At 42.4% G+C, this 19,555-nt stretch overlaps 1 protein-coding gene and 1 long non-coding RNA gene across 2 annotated transcripts in view; both read right to left on the bottom strand.

Moving 5' to 3' along the window:
* LOC120730732 (Fc receptor-like protein 5) overlaps nucleotides 1–19,555 on the bottom strand; it is a 42,390-nt gene that overhangs the window by 11,794 nt on the left and 11,041 nt on the right. The gene's annotated exons all lie outside the window — the stretch shown is intronic.
* LOC120730734 lies at nucleotides 8,999–10,478 on the bottom strand. The gene is made up of 3 exons (XR_005695189.1): nucleotides 10,035–10,478; nucleotides 9,616–9,648; nucleotides 8,999–9,236 (listed from the first exon to the last, which is right to left on the bottom strand). It is a non-coding gene; the product is annotated as an uncharacterized LOC120730734 (long non-coding RNA).

The following is a 19,555-nucleotide window of genomic DNA, read 5'->3' as shown; positions in this document are numbered from 1 at the left end:
ATATGTGTTACATGTTTTTAACCATTAATTTTGAATTAAAACTAACATTAAAAATATTTTTATACAAGAAGAAAATAAATAATTTCGACCCTGAGAAGAAACGTCTGAACCAGCATGTTGATGCTGTTCATGGACACTGAAGACTGCAGCCTGTCCACAAATGGTCAAATTATATGTTTTGTAATATAAACACAAACTGTCTGTTATCATGTTTGAAAGTTTACTAGAATAAAAAATAAATAAATTAAAATCTGATTTGTGATTTTATTTAATAGGCAGATGACTAATTTTCCCAATTAAAGGTTAGATTAACACAATAAGTAATTTGAAATAATCTGGATGAAAGATCTTACATGATACAGTCAGTGTGATGATATCACTCCACCCTGAGAAGAAATAGTCCCTTCTGCCCCGGCAGCTGTATCCTCCACTGTCAGACTCAGTAGCTCTGATGATTCTGTATTCATTGGATGTTGGAGGTGTGTTTAACTTGGCTGCTCTCCATTCATACGTCCACTGAGCTCCTTCACCTCCCTGAATCTCACATCTGACAGTGACTGTCTCACCGCTGTATATCTGAGTCCAGGATGGCTGCAGGGTCACAGTGGGCTTACTGGGAACTGTTCACAGAAAAATATCCAGTTAGAGACAAATACAAACATGAAGTCATTTTGAAGCCTGATTTTCTTTTTGCTGTTGTTCAGAGGAGAAAGTTTTACTGCATCCTGGTGACACTTTGACTTTAAATGAAGCTGGATTTAAAAATCAGTGTTTACATTTATTTACCGTGTGGTACACGTGTGTGGTGGCCCACTGGTGTATCTGACTCACACAGCCTGTTCTCCACACACTCCACATTTATAAAGTGATCTACAAATCCTAACATTACAGCTAACAGCTGCATTTTCCCTTTGAAGAACCACTTACAGCTACAGAGACAGGGAGTGAAGGTGGACAGTATATCCTTGTTTTTATGGCAACAAATTTACCTTGAAAGTGGTACAACTGTGTATAATATGATTCACAAGCAGAAAGTAAGATTTACAGATGTGTGCAGTGTTTTGTGTGCAACTTTTCAGGTCTCCAGTTCACACAAACTATTGTACAAATGTGTCGACACAAACCTGAGTAACTGCTGATCATTGAGGCACAAATTTTAACGTCTGGATTGTTTTTCAGATTTCTTTCTTTAAAATTCATCCGTCCATAATTCAGAGATGATAATAAATATACTTAATACAATACAAGATGTCTTAACAAGAAGAAGAGCTTTTTTACCTTTTAAGAACTTTTTAACAAAAACTTTAAAGAGGAGAAAAACAGCACAGGCCTGTGCAGGCCTACTTTAAATAAAGCATCATTCTGCAGGTCTGTTTGAGTTCAGAATAAGTAAATAAAATGTAGCTGTGGTCCAATAATTGTAAAATAAGAAGAATAATCATGAAAACTATTTGTATATAATTATGTCTTCAGTCCGTTTCAATGAGCGATCATCTTCTGTTGTTTTCATGCAGCCACGGGCAGCCCTGAGTATAAAATACATCAGCTCAGGGTCGAAAACATAAAGATATTTATTGCACAATAACAGCATATCTGGTGATAATACACAGCTCACAACACCTTAAATACATGTGGACGAATCACCTGACACGTACAGATCACGTCTCGTGCCCACGTGGGGTTTTGAGTCTAATTTAACTGCCAGCTTCACACAGATCCACAAATGTGAGCTGCTTTCAAGTCACAAATCATTGCTTGTTGATCATGTCGTGCACATTTGTAACACTTTCAATACAAATTTGTCTCCTTATGGAAAGCAGACTTTGTCATGTTGACGTGAGTGTCAGAATGGCAGGTTTATCTCCAGATCCACGGCTCTGACCCACGGAGACCTCTGGCTGATGCTCAGTGTTCTGAGTTTGGCTCGTAGCTGCTAACTAGCTTTCTGCTCTGGGTCAACTTATGGCAAAGTGCAGAGATGGAGAGAGGCGTGGGAAGGTTACAGCAGCACACTTTCTTCCTCTGGAGGCGGTGAACACAGTGAACAGCTGGATACTAACATGTGGCTCACAGCTGGGCCTGTCAGACTCTCTCTGGCTGCAGTAGCTGCTGCTATAAACACACTTTTCTTTTTCTCACTCTGTAAACTTCCTCCTGCAGATGTTACTCTCACTCGCTGCTTCGCACATACGCAGAGAGAGGCGGTCCCTGTCTTCACCACAACATTCAACTAGGGGTGCAACGATACTCGTATCGATATTGAACCGTTCGATACAGTGCTTTCGGTTCGGTACGCATATGTATCGAACAATACAAAATTTTAAATTTATTTTATCAACTTTCCTTCTGACGATGCTGTCTGTGTTGAGCTTAGCTTCTGTCTTGCTAGCTTGCGCTGCGCTCAGTGGATCTGCGCTCGACAGTGCAGCCTAGGCGGAGCAGTCGAACGCAGATTCAGTGAGCGCAGGGCAAGCTAGCGAGACAGAAGTTAAGCTCTCGTTGCAACATGGCAAATTGAACCTCCCCCACCCTCATTCAGATCTGGCGTTTGGAACTATTTTGGTTTTCATGTGACGTATGACCCTGAAGGTAAGCGCATCATGGACAAAAGTAAAACAGTATGTTGGATGTGCCACGCAATGCTCAATTACACAGGTGGGAACTAGTGTGTTAGCGCAGTTTGCTCGTTAACATGTTGGCCACCCAGCCCCACGCACGGGGCGATCCGCGGTAGCTCGTTAACGGAGATTTGCCGTGTTGTGGCGTTAACGTCATTTCAACGAGATTTACGCTGACAGCACTAGTGGGAACACAACAAATATGACTGCACATTTACTCCGACATCATCCTAGTGTAATGACAAGTGGAAGCAGACAAAAACAACAAGCATGCATGCTACAAACTTTACCCGAGTGATTTAGACAGCCGTTAGCACATGATTCTCCTTATGGGGACCTGATATGTTTATTATGCTGCTGAGAATATAGCCCAGAAGAAGCGTATAGTATAGCTTTTATTTTGGAAAGAACCATTTCTCTGTAATAAACTCTCTTTTCCAAAGATGAGTGATTCCTCAATCAGATATATATATATATATTTTGATTACTTTGTTGTTTCAGCAACATTAAATTGAAAAACTGTACTTCTGAGTTAAAATATATATTTATAATTTTAATAAATGACAAATTAAAAAGGCATGAACAATTTTTTGTATCGAAAAAATATCAAACCGTGAAACCAAAGTATCGAACCGAACGGTGAATTTTGTGTATCGTTGCACCTCTACATTCAACCTGTGGCACGGAATACACGGAATACATTACCCATCAGGCCACTTTCTTAAAGCAAGGTTGGACTTTTATTTTTCACCCAAAGCTTGCGGGAGCCACAGCTGAGGGGCGGAAGAGCCGCGGGTTGCCGACCCTGATCTGACCTGATGTTAGCTGAGCTGTTGATGACCTCGAATGAAAACATGTTCAGGATTAACCCTTATGTTTGTTTGTTTGTTTTTATGGCTCTGTGGCTTAATACACAGTCTTTCATGTCCACTTAAAGTCAGATTAATGTGAGGAAGCATTTAGAAAGAGAGGCCAAAAATATTTAACACAAATATTAAACACAATTTAAAGACTAACAGCAGCTAATGAGCAATAAATATGCAGTTTTTCTAGTCTTTTCTGGAGTTGATGCCACAAATTTTATTTCTTCATTTCTATGAACGTGGCTCAGGGAGTTGGGCGGCGCATCTCTAACTGGAAGGTCGCCGGTTCGATCCCTGGGCTCTCTGTCCTGGTTGTTGTGTCCCTGGGCAAGACACTTTACCCTACCCTACTGCCTAGGGGCCGATGGCAAGATATAGCAGCCTCACTTCTGTCAGTCTGCCCCAGGGCAGCTGTGGCTACGACTGTAGCTTGCCTCCACCAGTGTGTGAGAGTGAATGAATATTGGAATTTTAAAGCGCTTTGGGTTCCTTGAAAAGCGCTATATAAATGCAATCTATTATTATTATTATTATGAAACACATGAGAAACTTAAATAACAGAAAGTTTAAAACTCACAAGTCTCCACAACTGTGACGTCACTGCTGTCCTCTGTGTAGTAAACTGGATCTCCTCTCCCTCCTCTGCAGTGGTACAGACCTCCTTGTGAGACACTAATAACTCTGTTTGCTTCATTTCCTCTCATGAGCTGAGCTTTAGAAGAGACTGAATCACGTCTGAACCAGTCAAACTTCCAGCCAGCAGAGCCCTCCACAGAGCAGCTCAGTGTCACACTGCCCCCTGCTGGTATGACTGAACTTTGTGCTGTCAGTGTGGCTCTGGGTTTACTTGCTGTTGAAGAAACAAAACCATTAAAAAAATTAAATCATCATAAAGAATACATTTCTTACAGAACTAATCACACTTTAAACATTCACAGAGTAATTTATCTACAAACAAAAAAAATAATTAGTTTCCCTGCATGTGACACATTAGACTGTTTAACAAACTAAAGATTTCACTGATTTATCATTCTCTTATCAAACTGTCATCTCTGTACATTCCTCTTTACATTGCTGATATTTTAAGAGCCTCCATGGTGTCTCTCCTTTCTGTTTGCACAGTGAGAAAAACTGTTGTCCTGAGCTGCCTGCAGACAGCTGGATCATTGTTGGAGTTTTCCTGTTAAGACACATGTAAACATGAAAACATGAAATGTCAGCATGAATCATGGTCCAACTCACATGAAACTGTCAGTGTGAAGGCATCACTCCATCCTGTTAAGAGATAGTCACTGCTACCCCGACATCTGTAGTCTCCACTGTGGGACACTGAAACTCTGCTGATCCTGTATTCACTGGATGTTGGAGGCCTGTTTGTGTTGGGTGCTGTCCATTCATATTTCCACACCTTTCCTTCACCTCCCTGAATCTCACATCTGAGAGTGATCCCAGCAGTCTCACCAGTGAATATCTGAGACCAGCTGTGCTGCAGTTTCACAGCAGCCCAAACTTTCCCTAACAAACAAATAAACACAAATATTAAACTGAAAAAAATCATAAATCAATTGTTACTTGAGTTTAATCATGATGTTTTGTTTTATTTCACAACAAAATTTCACCCTCACCTTGTTTCTGAATTGTAACTGCAGCACTGTCCTCTGTGGAGAAAACTGGATCTCCTCTCCCTCCTCTGCAGTAATAGATGCCTCCTTCTGAAATACTGATCGTGTGCTCTGATGTTCCAGCTCCTATTTTCTGACCTCCAGAAAACTCTGAATCACGTCTGAACCAGTCAAACTTCCAGCCAGCAGAGCCCTCCACAGAGCAGCTCAGTGTCACACTGCCCCCTGCTGGTATGACTGAACTTTGTGCTGTCAGTGTGGCTCTGGGTTTACTTGCTGTTGTAGTTACAGGAAAACATACATCATATTATCATTTAGTTCAGGGAAAATAACAATAACAAAATTAATTAATTAACAACAAAATAAATATTCAAACTTCAAATACCAGTTCAGTTTTCAATGAACACCAAAGAGTAGTAGACAAATGTAAACTTTAAAACATTAAATGTCAGCATGAATCATGGTCCAACTCACATGAAACTGTCAGTCTGAAGGCATCACTCCATCCTGTTAAGAGATAGTCACTGTTACCCCGACATCTGTAGTCTCCACTGTGGGACACTGAAACTCTGCTGATCCTGTATTCACTGGATGTTGGAGGGCTGTTTGTGTTGGGTGCTGTCCATTCATATTTCCACACCTTTCCTTCACCTCCCTGAATCTCACATCTGAGAGTGATTGTCTCACCAGTGAATATCTGAGACCAGCTGTGCTGCAGCTTCACAGCAGCCAAAACTGTTCAACAAACAAGTAAACAGAAACGAATCGTGTGGGAGCAAAAATTTAAATATATTGAGTCTTACTTTAATTTAAACATGAATTTGTTGCATTTCAGAAAAAAACTATAAACATTCACCTTGTTTCTGAATTGTAACTGCAGCACTGTCCTCTGTGGAGAAAACTGGATCTCCTCTCCCTCCTCTGCAGTAATAGATGCCTCCTTCTGAAATACTGATCGTGTGCTCTGATGTTCCAGCTCCTATTTTCTGACCTCCAGAAAACTCTGAATCACGTCTGAACCAGTCAAACTTCCAGCCAGCAGAGCCCTCCACAGAGCAGCTCAGTGTCACACTGCCCCCTGCTGGTATGATTGAACTTTGTGCTGTCAGTGTGGCTCTGGGTTTACTTGCTGTTGTAGTTACAGGAAAGACAAACATCAGACTGTCAGTTGCTTCAGGAAAAACTTTATTATATAACAAATAAAGATTTCAACATAAAAACTCAATAGTAATTTAAAAAAATCTATTTATTTTCATTAATTTATAATTTATATTTTTTTAATTCAGTAAGTGCTTAATAGGTCACGACCCTGGATGATGGGTTAAGAAGATGGATGGAGTTCAATAATAGATCTTAGGTTTCTCAGGTAGGTCGGTCCCTGATCTCAGTGTGATCATCACACTTGTTACAAACAGGCACCAACAGCACAAGAAAAAAAGTGTCTTCAAAGCAAATTTGATGAGAATCAACAACTGGCAGCAGCACACATGAGGACAGCACAGGTATCTCAGCTAACTGTTAGCCAGCTAGAGAGCCAGGAGCTAACACTGGATGTATATAACATGATGAAAACTTTATCAGAGTGAATCAAGAATCAGGTGAGACTGTTTTTATACTCTGTCACCAAACTGTACTCCTAAATGTAGAGACAGGTGAACTATTAACTGTTAGTTGATCTGAGGCCAGTTGATTGTGGTCGCTCTTATTATCAGATTTTTTGTTAATCTGTTTTTTATTTAAATGTTTGTTTTAAGGATCATGATCACATAAATATATATGCATAAAGATGCATAACCAGTGCACAGTCAGCAGCATTTATCAGTCATAATTTACACAGATGCTTTTCATACTGTATGCTATCCCCGACCCCAACCAGGGCTGTGATGTGATAACAGAACTCTTCTCTGTTGATGATCAGCCTTTTCTTTTTTCAGCATCTGTATTTTCCATCGTCAGACAGCAGCTCTGCTCATTCTGTATTTATTGATCATGTTTGATCCACAACTTCAAATAAATTATAAAAACGAAATAATTGTGTATAATTCTGAGCTGCAGTGGTGGAAACCAGGGCCGTGCAGAGAGGTTTAAAGGGGCGGGTGCTCAAAGTTAAAAAGGGGCACATTGAACCAGGCTGAATAACAACAACACACACTCATCAAGAATCTAATATGGGAAGGGCAGGGCTGTGTTGATCTGAGACTGTAGACATTAAAAAGTCCATAGGAGAGATGGTAGCTGATTAAACAAGTATCATGAGATAATAACAAAATGCAAAGATTGGTGATAGCGCTTGGAACCATAAGGCAACAAAAAACTGTGAGAAATAATTTAGGCTCTGCCTGTGATTCACTCTTTGCTTCTCTTCTTCCTTCCATCCCATCTTTTCATATATCACTCTCCACTTGCTGTCTATCTGAGAACAAGGCACAACTTGCTATTGCAATAAACTATAATTTAATTATCCACACCTAACAACTCTTGCACTTAATCTAAATGATGACAGAAAAATGTTATAGCCCTGCCTTTAGTAGCCTCACACAGCTCCTGCTGTTTCCTCCTCATGTCCTTACCAGGCATGTCTGGACACTGTTATATCATGAGTAATATTTTTTTTTTAAATCCATCTAAATAACACACACACATGCACGCACACACAATGACATTTTAGACCTTCTTCAGAATACTGTATATACTATGGGCATCATGGTGCTGATCCAGAATCCTTACATATTTATTTATTACTAGAGCTACAATAATAAAGCAAAGAGGAGGGGGAAGTAATAAATATGAAATAATGTCATTATGATGATTCCATTTGTTTCACTATCCACTCTGTGCAGGGGCAAAGCTTATTACATTTTTAAACTGTAGCGATACAATAATTTTACTGCTGTAAAATCCAAATTTTGTCTTATTTAAAATATAAATCTAATATAATCTGCTTCTTAATGTATGTTCTTTAAAATACAGCTTGTGTTTTTTAATATATTATAATTATAATAATTATTATGTGGACATGCATATTAGATCGTTTTTTTGTGAAATATAATCCCTCCAGAAAGGCAGGAAAAGCCCGGAAACTTACTTTAAAACTAAATAGGTTTCTAAATACTTTAAAACTAAATATGTTCCCTAAAACGGTGACAGAGCTACAGACCCATGACAGCCTTACACAGGTAGCCAGCAGCTGTGACCAGCACTACTTGTGCAGTTAATAAAAGGACAGGTAATGTTTGTCGCGCTGTTGCACACACAGCACGCTCGTTTGGTTCAGTTCGTCAGTTGCAACAAGACAGCTTACCAACGTGTACGTAATAAGCTAATACTCCTGGGTGCTACACACTACAGTTTACGCTGTACACCTACTTACTGGTTTTGTCGCATCAGTCTGTGTCTCTGAGTTAACTTGTGTTTCTCCTACAGCTCCGGACCGCTAAAAATGCGCGTGCTCTTTGTGAGCTCGTTCCGGCTCGTAACCAGCGCGTTCTGCCGTCAAGGGCGATCATTGGTTAAATGTGATCATGTGACTGATGCAAGCCAGATCCTTTTATTTAGCAAAACTGTGATTAATAGTTAAATATTATTGTTGAGGGGCACAGACAATACTCCGCACGCACGCACACACACATAAAAAAAAAAAAAAATAAAAGATTTTTTTTTAAAAAAAAGTTGCCTCAACAAAAGGGCACTTTGGGCACCCATCAGGAAAGGGGCGGGTGCTCAAGCCCCTCTAGCCCCCCCTCTGCACGTACCTGGTGGAAACTACACATGTGCAGGTACTGAAGAAACTGAGATCATCACATCTGTGTTTAATGTTTGTTACGATTTTCTCTGATTTTGCTACTAAACTAAAACAAAGAACAATATGACTCAATGAAATGTGTCCAACTTACATGATACAGTCAGTGTGATGATGTCACTGCAGACTGAAAGACTCATGGTGCAGCAGCTGTATCCTCCACTGTCAGACTCAGTAGCTCTGCTGATTCTGTATTCAGATGTTCGAGGTCTGATTATTGTGCCATCTCTCCATACAAACAGCGACTGACTTCCTTCACATCTGACAGTGACTGTCTCACTGCTGTATATCTGAGGCCAGGATGGTTCGAGGATCACGGTGGGCTTATTGGGAACTGTTCACATAAACACATCAAGTTAGAGATTGATGGAAGCATCAAGTCATTTTGAAGCTGAACTGATTTTTATTGCTGCTGTTAAGAGTCAAAAGATTTACTGCATCCTGGTGACATTTGGACTTGAAAATAATAAGATGTGTTTTCATGAAACAAATTAAAGCAGTTAATTAATATTCTGAGTAAAACCACAGAGTGACTGCACAGACCTGCAGGATTTAACTCACTCACTGTTTATAAACCCATTTAGTATCTTAAATAAAACGATGCACAAACAGAGAAACAGGGTGTGATTTAAAATGGTGCATGAAATACAAAATATCAGATTAATATTATACATATTATGTAAATGTGAAGAAATGAAAGAAACATTTCTCACCTTCAGCATTAACGTAGAAGAGAGAACCGAGCACTAAAGTAAAGATTAAACATCATCAGGATCAAACTGACAGAAAATCAAACTCAAAATGAACAAAAGTGTTTTTTAAAGATTAATTTTCACATGACGCAGTTACTGCTCATCAAAATATTTCTGTGCATAAAACACTATTAATATATGAACTTGTACACAACAATGAGTCAAGTGCAACAAGCAGCGATGTATCCAACACGATACTCCAGACTAAACTGAACCAAGGAACCAGCCAACATTTGTCTGTAACTTTCATAAACATCACAAATATGCTTTGTTCAAACTCTCACATAAACACTTCAAACCAGTGATACACTCTAATTCTCACACATGAGAAACACTTTCATTAATCAGTGCCATTCAAACAATGTCACAAATGTACTTACACAATAACCCCGTCATGCAGAGCAAAGAGTGCCCCATCCTCACATCCAGCCCTGCTGCACTCTGATCCTCAGCTGATCTCAAACACTTTGACTTTACATCAATAATAAAAAGAGAAGCTGCATTTAATACAGATAAGACCAGAGTGTTTCTTCTGACTGTGGCCTCTCTGTGCTTCCTTTCCTTTTATACAAACCTCAAACAGCTCCTGTAGCTTTGACCACAGCAGTTGTGTGACGTGTTCACATTTCCTGTCCACTGCAAACATGCAGGCTTGCTTCTTGTGTTTGCTTCTTACCTTCTGTTGTTTCAGGTCAGGTGACATATTTACCAGCTCATAGTCATGTTTTATTATTATTTATTTTTATTCTTTTATGTGATTTGTGCAGTGTCCTGTGTGGTCATCATAAAGCTGAAATATTTTATCTCGAGTCATCTTATCAGCAAATGTTTCTGAACATCCACAGACATTTATTGTGCGATACATGAATGCTGTCTTCCCAAAATGTATTGTTCTCAGTTTCTGGCCGCCACACTCACTCACTCTCCAGGATTATGCACAGACAATGATCTCCAAATATTTATTTGGTTTCATCTGTTCCCAATATCATATCAAATATGACTCATTTAAAGGTGCCAGTGTTCACATTTTGAACAGACAAGTATGATGGTTTGAAAGAGGAGTGAAAGAGGCCATCTATGTCTACTGTGAATGACCATCACTGACCACAGGTGATGGATAATGGCATCAGCTGTCAGTCACCTACAATCCTGTTTTGAGATCTCTTCCCAGGCACATCAACCCCCACTAGTATCTTTCTTCAAGTGACCTCAATACATCACATGATGGGGTGAGGCAACCTCTCACAGCATTCTCACCCAAAATCTCCGGTGATAATTTCTGAATAAGCCAGAAGTTGTTTTTTTTTTTTTTGTGGAACTAAACTCACATTTACCGCTTGGAAAGTCTGAGCAGACACACATACTGTGACTTAAAACAATGGTAAAACTGTAAACTTTCATCTGTACTGCCACTCTTTTGTATTTTTGACTCACTAAATAAGTCATACACAGAGCACTGATTAGCTTTGATTCATGAATGTGTTTTTTAAGTACAAAAAGCTCCATAACGGCTCGCACTTTCTTTTTTTTTTTTTTGCCTGTCCCTTTTGGATCTTTAGCCATCAAAATTGTTGTCTTAAGGCCAAGAAAGATTTACTTTACCAAGTGGATCATCATGGCCTTGCCATATTGGTCCATTTGATTGACCTTTATTATAATTATGTATTTATTTTATTTTATTTTCGGTTGTTACAGACGGGACAGACATGATTAGGGGATAGGACAGGGAGAAAGAATGAAAGAAAGAGAGGGAGAGAAAGAAAAATAGAGGGGAGAAGAGACGGTGAGAAAGGGGGGAAGAAAGAAAGAAAACAAACAAAACACCTGGATCAACTATATGGAGAAAACAAAACAGAAGAGAAAACAAACAAAAAAGAGCAACATAATAAAAAACAGCACCATCACAATGAACTAGCTAGCAGTAGATAACAGTAGATACTAAATATTAAACGATATTGTGCAGCACGCAAGATCGACAGCGCACAATGTGCTTTGAGGTAGCAGCCAAGAAAGGTGTAGTTTGTGTCTGTGAACACCTGTGTGCATACCTGTGTGGATCAGAGGTTGTGTGTTCAAAAGTTTTCTCCATGTAATGATCTGCTAGGGAGTGTGGGGAGCCATAGCCCCGTCCCTCAGGGCATGAAGCAGGTATGGAGAAGATCCAGGCCCAGACATCCAGAGGCCCCGAAGTACGAGGACCCAAGGAGGACCACCAAAGGGGGGTAACCGTGCCACCCTCCGGGGAAGAGCTGAGTAGAGTAGAGCCCCAAACAAGAGGTCACCCAGCAGCTACAGAGCAGAGGCCAGAGGGCGCAGCCAGCTGTGCCAGAGAGGACCGAGCTTCAGGCCCAGAGGCCTGAGGGCACCCCACCCCCCGGAAGGGGCTCAGCCGGGCCACAGGTGCCAGGCCCCGCCAATCGGCCACCAGGAGTAAGCCGGTACATACATGAGCGCCCAGCCCCAGTCGACAAGAACCACCAACACACCAACGTCTGAGCCACCGGCAGGGAGTGTGGCGAGGGGAGATAGGCCTCTATACTTTGGAGGGCCTGAGATGAGAGGGAGGCAGCTGAGGATGGGGAGGGAGGAAAGGGAGGGGAAAGCAGCCCCTCCCTGGGGTCAGCTTCCCCGCTGACCCCAGTAGGCACCCCCACACTCTGGAACCCACCAGGGCAAGGGGGCCCAGGCCCATCCGGACTGGGGCCCACAGCAGCAGCACCGCCCAGCCCCACAGAGTCCGGGGCAGCCCACCCGACCCCACCGCAGAGAAAACTGCACCCACCCCATCATCCAATCATCTCCCAAAAGACACAAGACAATAGACACCCAGGTTGAGTTCATTCTCTACCTCTCCTATATCTCTCCCCCACCTGCAGAGTGAGCTCCTGTAGAGAGGAGACCTCCTGCAAAGATATAACAGCCTCCTCACCAGTTAGAGAGCCCTCCAGTTGGGCCGATGCACCAGAGGTCCCCTGCACCGGGGCTGAGCCCCCATGCACCCACCCGCCCACAGCTCCGGCAACACAACAACCAGGACCTAAGCCCCCAAGGCCCAGCCAGCACCCCAGACCAGGGCGGAGCACCCCCACATCCCCAAGCCTCCACGCCCGTCCCAGACCCACCCAAGGGTAGCCGGGCTACCAGGCCAGTAACCAACGTCCGCCAGCACAGACCCTCCCCAGACGCTCGCACCTTTTTTCACAGCGTGGCTCATGTGATGACTCACGTCATTAATTGTGGGTCTATGACCCACTTAAAGTAAAACCCTCACTGAGGTTAAAATACCTGAGACTCTGTTAAGTCTAATTGTTGAATGTTACCATTGTGTTTCTTAAATTTGTACAGTCTTAGTTTAAGCAGTAGGATCAAATCCATTCCTTTGATCCTGACCACCTCTCCAACCACTCTGTGCTGGGGGAGGTTTTATTGTAGATACATCCTATCTGAAAGATCTCTTCAGCTTCCTGGGTTTACGACCCTTTGGTCAGCAGGAGGTAAGACACACACACACACACACACACACACACACACACACACACATTCTCACATAACACACACACACAAACTCTTACAGAAGTTCACACATATACATAAAATGCTTTGTCTTAGAACCCAGGGGGCGTGGCTTTGTTCTGACGTGTTTTGTGTGAACTGTCTCTCAATAAAAGGTAGCAGGAGGAGGTCAGATCTGGGGGTCATTTTCGTGGTGGACACAGACGAGGCCTCCCTTGCGCAAATAATCAATCGATCGACTGTCTTGTTTTCTTCATGATGAATAAGTGTCATGGTTGGCTGTGTGGCAGGCGAGCAGAAGTGGTGGACCCAAAATTGCAGGACTCTTGGAGATGGGAATAAACTGAAAACTCAGCTTTATTGCTGGAGGAATGATTCACGAAATAAAACTTACAAAAACAAAACTCTAAACCGAGGTGCTGGAGGACAGGACATTACAAACACACAGCAAGTTGAGGGTACGACACGACACTGACACAGAGAAACACAGGGCTTAAATACACAGATGGCAGTAATCAAGGGATGAGAGACAGGAGGGGAACACACCTGGGAGAAATCACAGCTGACGAGACAGGGGAAACATAAACTGAGCACACTCACATACGACACAGGAAACTCAGACACATGGAACCAGACAAGACATTGAACTAAACAGACAGATTCACAAACAGATGGGGTGACACCATAGACAGACAGATACAGACGCAGACTCAGAGGCAGACCGAATATAACACGTAGAACTCAAACAATAATAATCATCATGATAATAAATTGGAAAATGATAATAATAAACTTAAAGCGCTGGGTCACCGACCCAGGACCATGACAATAAGTCTCTAGAATTAGCGGGGTTTGTGGAAACACAGACCCAACAGACTCTCTACTGTTTGCTTTTAGAAATGAAAAAGCCTCTTAGATCAGAGGGGACACGTCTTCAAGAAAGTTAAAGAAGTTTAGTCACTTTCCTTCCAAACTTCTTAGACCACCATGAGCTGGATGACTGTGGTTCAGACTGTTGCCTCACAGGAAGAAAGTTGTTGGTTTGAATCCACCAGCTGGGCTGTTTGTGTGAAGTTTGCATCTTCTCCCTCTACCTATCTGACTTCTCCCCAGAGTCCAAAGTCATATATTATTATGTTAACTGGTGATTCCAATGATTGCCTGCAGGTGTGAATGTGAACACGAATAGTTGTCTGTCTCTCCATAACCTGTCTAGGTGATCTTTTACACAATGAACACTACTATAGGCTCCGCCCACATTAGAGTCCAAAAGGACAGCAGAGCAGTGAAAGCTTTAAGGTGTGGTAACTTTGTGATTGGCTAATCCCCTCCATATGAGAATAAGTGTCAGTGGATCTCCAACTTCCTAAGGTGTACCTCAGTTTCTCACTTCTCATTCTCAATATACAGTCTATAATATTAGTAATAGTTAAAGCCTGCAAACACAGCATCTGTCCTTATTCTGTCAAACACTTTCTTACAAAGGTTATAATTAAGGTTTGTTGCAGTATCATCTACACACACTCAAATACATGTTGATATCGAAGTGTTTTAGATTGTTGAACAACAGGTGTGTTTCTCCATCCCTCCACTTTTCTGTGGGAAAGGTAAAATACATTAAGATGTTACTTCATGTTTTTATGTTATTTGCAGCTTATGTTAAGTAAGTGCAAAAATTTCAGTACATATCAATATGTCATGAGGTTGTAATGCCTCCAGACATGAAATCTAAAATGGCCTAAGAACTTGTGGACTCTGTGATACTGCAGAGTCCAGCAGACAGTTTGGAGTCAAACACTGACTGTCATGGTCCTGGGCCATGTTGGCCCAGTATTCTTAGTTTTCATGTATTTTTGTATTTTGTTCCTTATTTAGGCCATGTTTCCTGAGTTGTTCCCTAAGTGTTTTCCCTTCGTGACTCTTACCCCCTGTGTGCCCCTCTGTGTATTCATGAGCCCTCGTCTCTCTTTGTGTTTATTCTATGTTTTCCCCAGCCCGTTAGGTCTGTGTTTTCCCCGTGCTCTCTCTCCTCCTGTCTGAACCTCTGTACTTCCTGTTTTACTTTGCCCATCTCCCGCCAGTGTGGTGTTCACTCCTGCCGTGTCTTGTTATGATTATCAGTGTCACCTGTGTTCCCCATGTGCTCCCACTTCCCTCGTTAACCTTCTGTGTATTTATGTCTGCGTCTCCCTCAGTTCTGTGTCGCGTTCTCCCTCATGCTGTGTGTGATTCCCCTGTGTTCCTTGGTGAGCTTTATGTTAGTTTTTCCCAGTTTAGTTTTGTATTTCCTGTCATCTTTTGTCAGCAATAAAGCTGCTTTTTGAGTTCATCCCCTGAGTCTGTGAGTTTTGCGATTGGGTCCTCATCCTGCCTGCCACACAGCGATCCATGACACTGATGTCATCATCACAGGTGTAGGAACCATTTCTGTAACAGCAGCCAAACAGACACATTAGTATCAGTAGGTATAGATGATTTACTGGCTCCTCTGCTGGTTACAAAGCTGTGATTATACTTTGGAGTTTTGTGTTATACTGTGAGGAACTGGCCTGTTTGGAAGTTGCAGTAAGAACGAAATCATACAAAGAGGAACATAAGTATTTGAACACCCTGCGACTTTGCAAGTTCTCCCACTTAGAAATCATTGAGGGGTCTGAAATTCACAATGTAGCTGCATTCCCACTGTGAGAGACAGGATTTTGAAAACAATTCAGGAAATCACATTGCATGATTTTTAAATAATTTATTTGTATCACTGCATCTGTATATGATGTTGTGGACAGAGAGAGTGATGGATGATTTTATTTATCTCAGAGATAAATGAACATTTACAGCACGTCCATGCAGAGACTCTTAAAGACATGAGCGTGAGAAACAAGCTTTTCACCGTTTCTCTTGATGCCCACATGCTTTATTTATTCTTTAGTCCAGCATGTGTCATCACCACAATAAAGCTACTTTTAACCTGTTTTCACACATTGTCATCCCTGCACATTTCCACTGTGCTGTGTTGACTTTAAAGAAGACAAACGTTAGACTTCAGGCTGAAACCACAGGCTGCATTTCCTCTTTTCTTGGAGGCCCAGACAGAAATTTTGTGGTGTCTGATTTTCAGCAGATAAAAATAAACCAAACCTACAACAGTCTTTTCCACACATGCAGTCATCACAGTCTGCTCAGAGAAACAAAGAACAAACAGGGAGGGGGTGACATGCACCGCTAGACTCATATGTACTATCATCTACAGGTTGAGGAATCTGCAGTACTCTGAAACTTCCTTAATCCCACCCCAAACCCCTGATTTTTTTTTTTTTTTAATGAAACTGATAACTCTGTAAGGTGAACAAGGATTGCATAAAAATGTTAGAAACTGAAGCATGTTTTAACACAGTCCCAACAGTGGTGGTCTCACAGGGGCTACATCGAGCTCTCCATCGGTGGAGGGTACTCAACCAGCCTGGAGGAGGGCCAAGGGATGGGTCCTGTGACTTACCACTAGTTGGTCCTCACAGATGACTCCCCAACAGGTTGGTGCACAGTCCATGAAGGCTCTCGGCTCAGCAGCTGTTAGATTAGTCATTGGTTGTGTCAGACATTTACAGTCAGGTCAATAAGTATTTGATCACCCTGTGATTTTGCAACTTCTCTTACTTAGAAGCGATGGAGGGGTCTACAATCTTCAGCATAGGTGCATTTCCACTGTGAGAGACAGAATCTAAAAAGACAAATCCGGTAATCACATTGTATGATTTTTGAACAATTTATTTGTGAATTACTGTGTGAAATAAGTATTTGATCACTTGCTTATTAGCCAGATTTCTGACCCTCAAAGACCTGTTGTTTTGCTTTCAAATAGTCCAGCTACACTCTGCTCATGATTCTAAATAAGTAGCACCTATTTGAGGTCGTTAGCTGTCATAAAGACACCTGTGCACCCCACAACCAGCCAAGTCTAAGTAGCAACATAAGCAAAACCAAAGAGCTGTCCAAAGACACAAGAGACAAAACTGTAGACCTCGCTGGAAAGGGCTACGGGGCAATTGCTAAGCAGCTTGGTGAAAAAAGAACAACTGTTGGAGCAATTGTCAGAAAATGGAAGAGGCTAACGATGACTGTCAATGTCCGTCGGCCCCACGGAAGATCTCTCCTCGTGGGGTTTCAGTGATGCCAAGAATGGTGAAGAATCAGCCCAGAACTACACGGGAGGAGCTGGTCGTTTCCAAGGCTACTATCAGTAATACACTAAGACATCATGGTTTAAAATCTTGCATCGTACAGAAGATTCCCCTGCTTAAGTCAGCCCATGTCCAGGCCTGTCTGAAGTTTGCCAGGGATCATCTGGATGATCCAGAGGAGTCATGGGAGGAAGTCCTGTGGTCAGATGAGCCCAAAGTAGAACTTTTTGGTCTTAACTCCATTCACCGTGTTTGGAGGAAGAAGAATGATGAGTATCATCCCAATAATACCATACGTACAGTGAAGCATGGGGCTGGAAGATTCATGCTCTGGGGGTGTTTTTCTGCATAGGGGACGGGACGACTGCACTGTATTAATGAGAGGATGAACGGGCCATGTATTGTGACATATTGGGCAAAAACCTCCTTCCCTCAGTTAGAGCATTAAAGATGGGTCGTGGCTGGGTCTCCCAACATGACAATGACCCAAAGCCCACAGCCAGGAAAACCAAGGAGTGGCTCCGTAAGGAGCATATTAAGGTTCTGGAGTGGCCTAGCCAGTCTCCAGACCTAAATCCAATAGAAAATCTTTAGAGGGAGCTGAAACTGTGTTGCTCAGCGACAACCCCGAAACCTGACAGATGTACAGAAGATCTGTATGAAGGAGTGGGCCAAAATCCCTCCTGCAGTGTGTGCAAACCTGGTGAAGAACTACAGGAACCGTTTGACCTCTGTAATTGTTAACAAAGGCGTCTGTACCAAATATTAACATTTTTTGACTCAAGTGATCAAATACTTATTTGATACAGTAATTCACAAATAAATAGTTCAAAAATCATACAATGTTATTTCCGGATTTTTCTTTTTAGATTCTGTCTCTCACTGTGTAAATGCACCTATGCTGAAAATTGTAGACACCTTCATGATTTCTAAGTAAGAGAAAAAAAATCACAGGGTGATCAAATACTTATTGACCTCACTGCAAATGCTGGAGCTGCAAGCTGTCGTCCTGGCACTCAAGTAAGTTCTGTTGTGTCTGCAGGGGCATCATGTCATTGTCATAACAGACAGGGCAGAAGACAACCTTTTTCTTTTTTTCCAGGGAGTCAACATTTTTCCATCTGTTTGTCTCCCTGCAGAACGATGTCCCTCCCCTTGTGTGTGACAACCTGGCAAACCCTTTTGCCTTCCCTCCATACTCCCTCCTCCAGTCATTCCTTTGCCAGGTCCAGACCAAAGAGGTGGGGTTGATCCTAGTGGCCCCACTTTGGCCCCACATGGCCTGGTTTCCAACTGTCCCACCACTCAGACAGGGACACCCTTTTCTGAAGGTCCTCCTGTCCCAGGTAAAAGGGGTCACTGTTCCACCTTTTCCCAGTAGGGCTCAGGCTGGCAGCCTGTTGTTAAGTGTAGCTATGGGTGGACTCAAGAGCAGAAAACACGGAAGTTCGGGGGTTGCAGTGAAGGAAGTTTATTTACAGTGAAAGGCTATATACAGGGAAGGAACGTATTTACAAGATAGGACATGTATGGAAACACGGAGCCAGGACGTGCAGGGTGAACATGCACTGGTGGCGCACTTGATCTCAGGGGGAGGGATAATAGTGTTAGTGGTGTTTTGCCGTAAACCGAAAAGAACACAAACGGGAAAATAAACGAGAACTGGAGAGCTTACTTGATACAGTCTGACATATACCCACTGGGGAAGTTATTAGAAGCCAGACTTAAGAGGCATGGAGGGAGACTGAGAGGTGAGGTGCTGGGACATGAACTGAATCTCCGTATAGACTCGGAGAAGATGATCTCCACAAGCTCCGGTAGGCAGGCGAACAGTTACACAGACACCCCTGAAAAGGACAATACTCTGACACTAGACGACCATCGTGCAGCTCCTTAGTAACGCTTCTGATGAAAGCGTCTGACGAGTAGCAGGTGTGCCAGAGGCTCAGTGAATTGGTGCCCTGCCTACCTGTGTCATAAAAAAGGAGACAAAAAAAAACACAGTTGACATCATCCTGCAGTTTCTGTAGTCCCTGATCCAGCCTGATCCAGAAGTGAGAACACTATAGGAGTCTTTTACACCACCCACCAGGACTACTGATCCTTCTGCTGGTGGCTGTTGGCCTCCTGGTGTGGTCCACCAGCTGGACCCCCACAGTTGACATGATCCTGCAGTTTCTGCAGTCCCAGCTGGAGGTGATAAATGTGCAGTT

This window comes from Simochromis diagramma, unplaced genomic scaffold (genome assembly GCF_900408965.1).
Source record: "Simochromis diagramma unplaced genomic scaffold, fSimDia1.1 OVJJ01000282.1, whole genome shotgun sequence".
Taxonomy (NCBI): domain Eukaryota; kingdom Metazoa; phylum Chordata; class Actinopteri; order Cichliformes; family Cichlidae; genus Simochromis; species Simochromis diagramma.
Note: the sequence above shows the minus strand (reverse complement) of the source record. Positions and strands in the feature narration are given on the sequence as shown.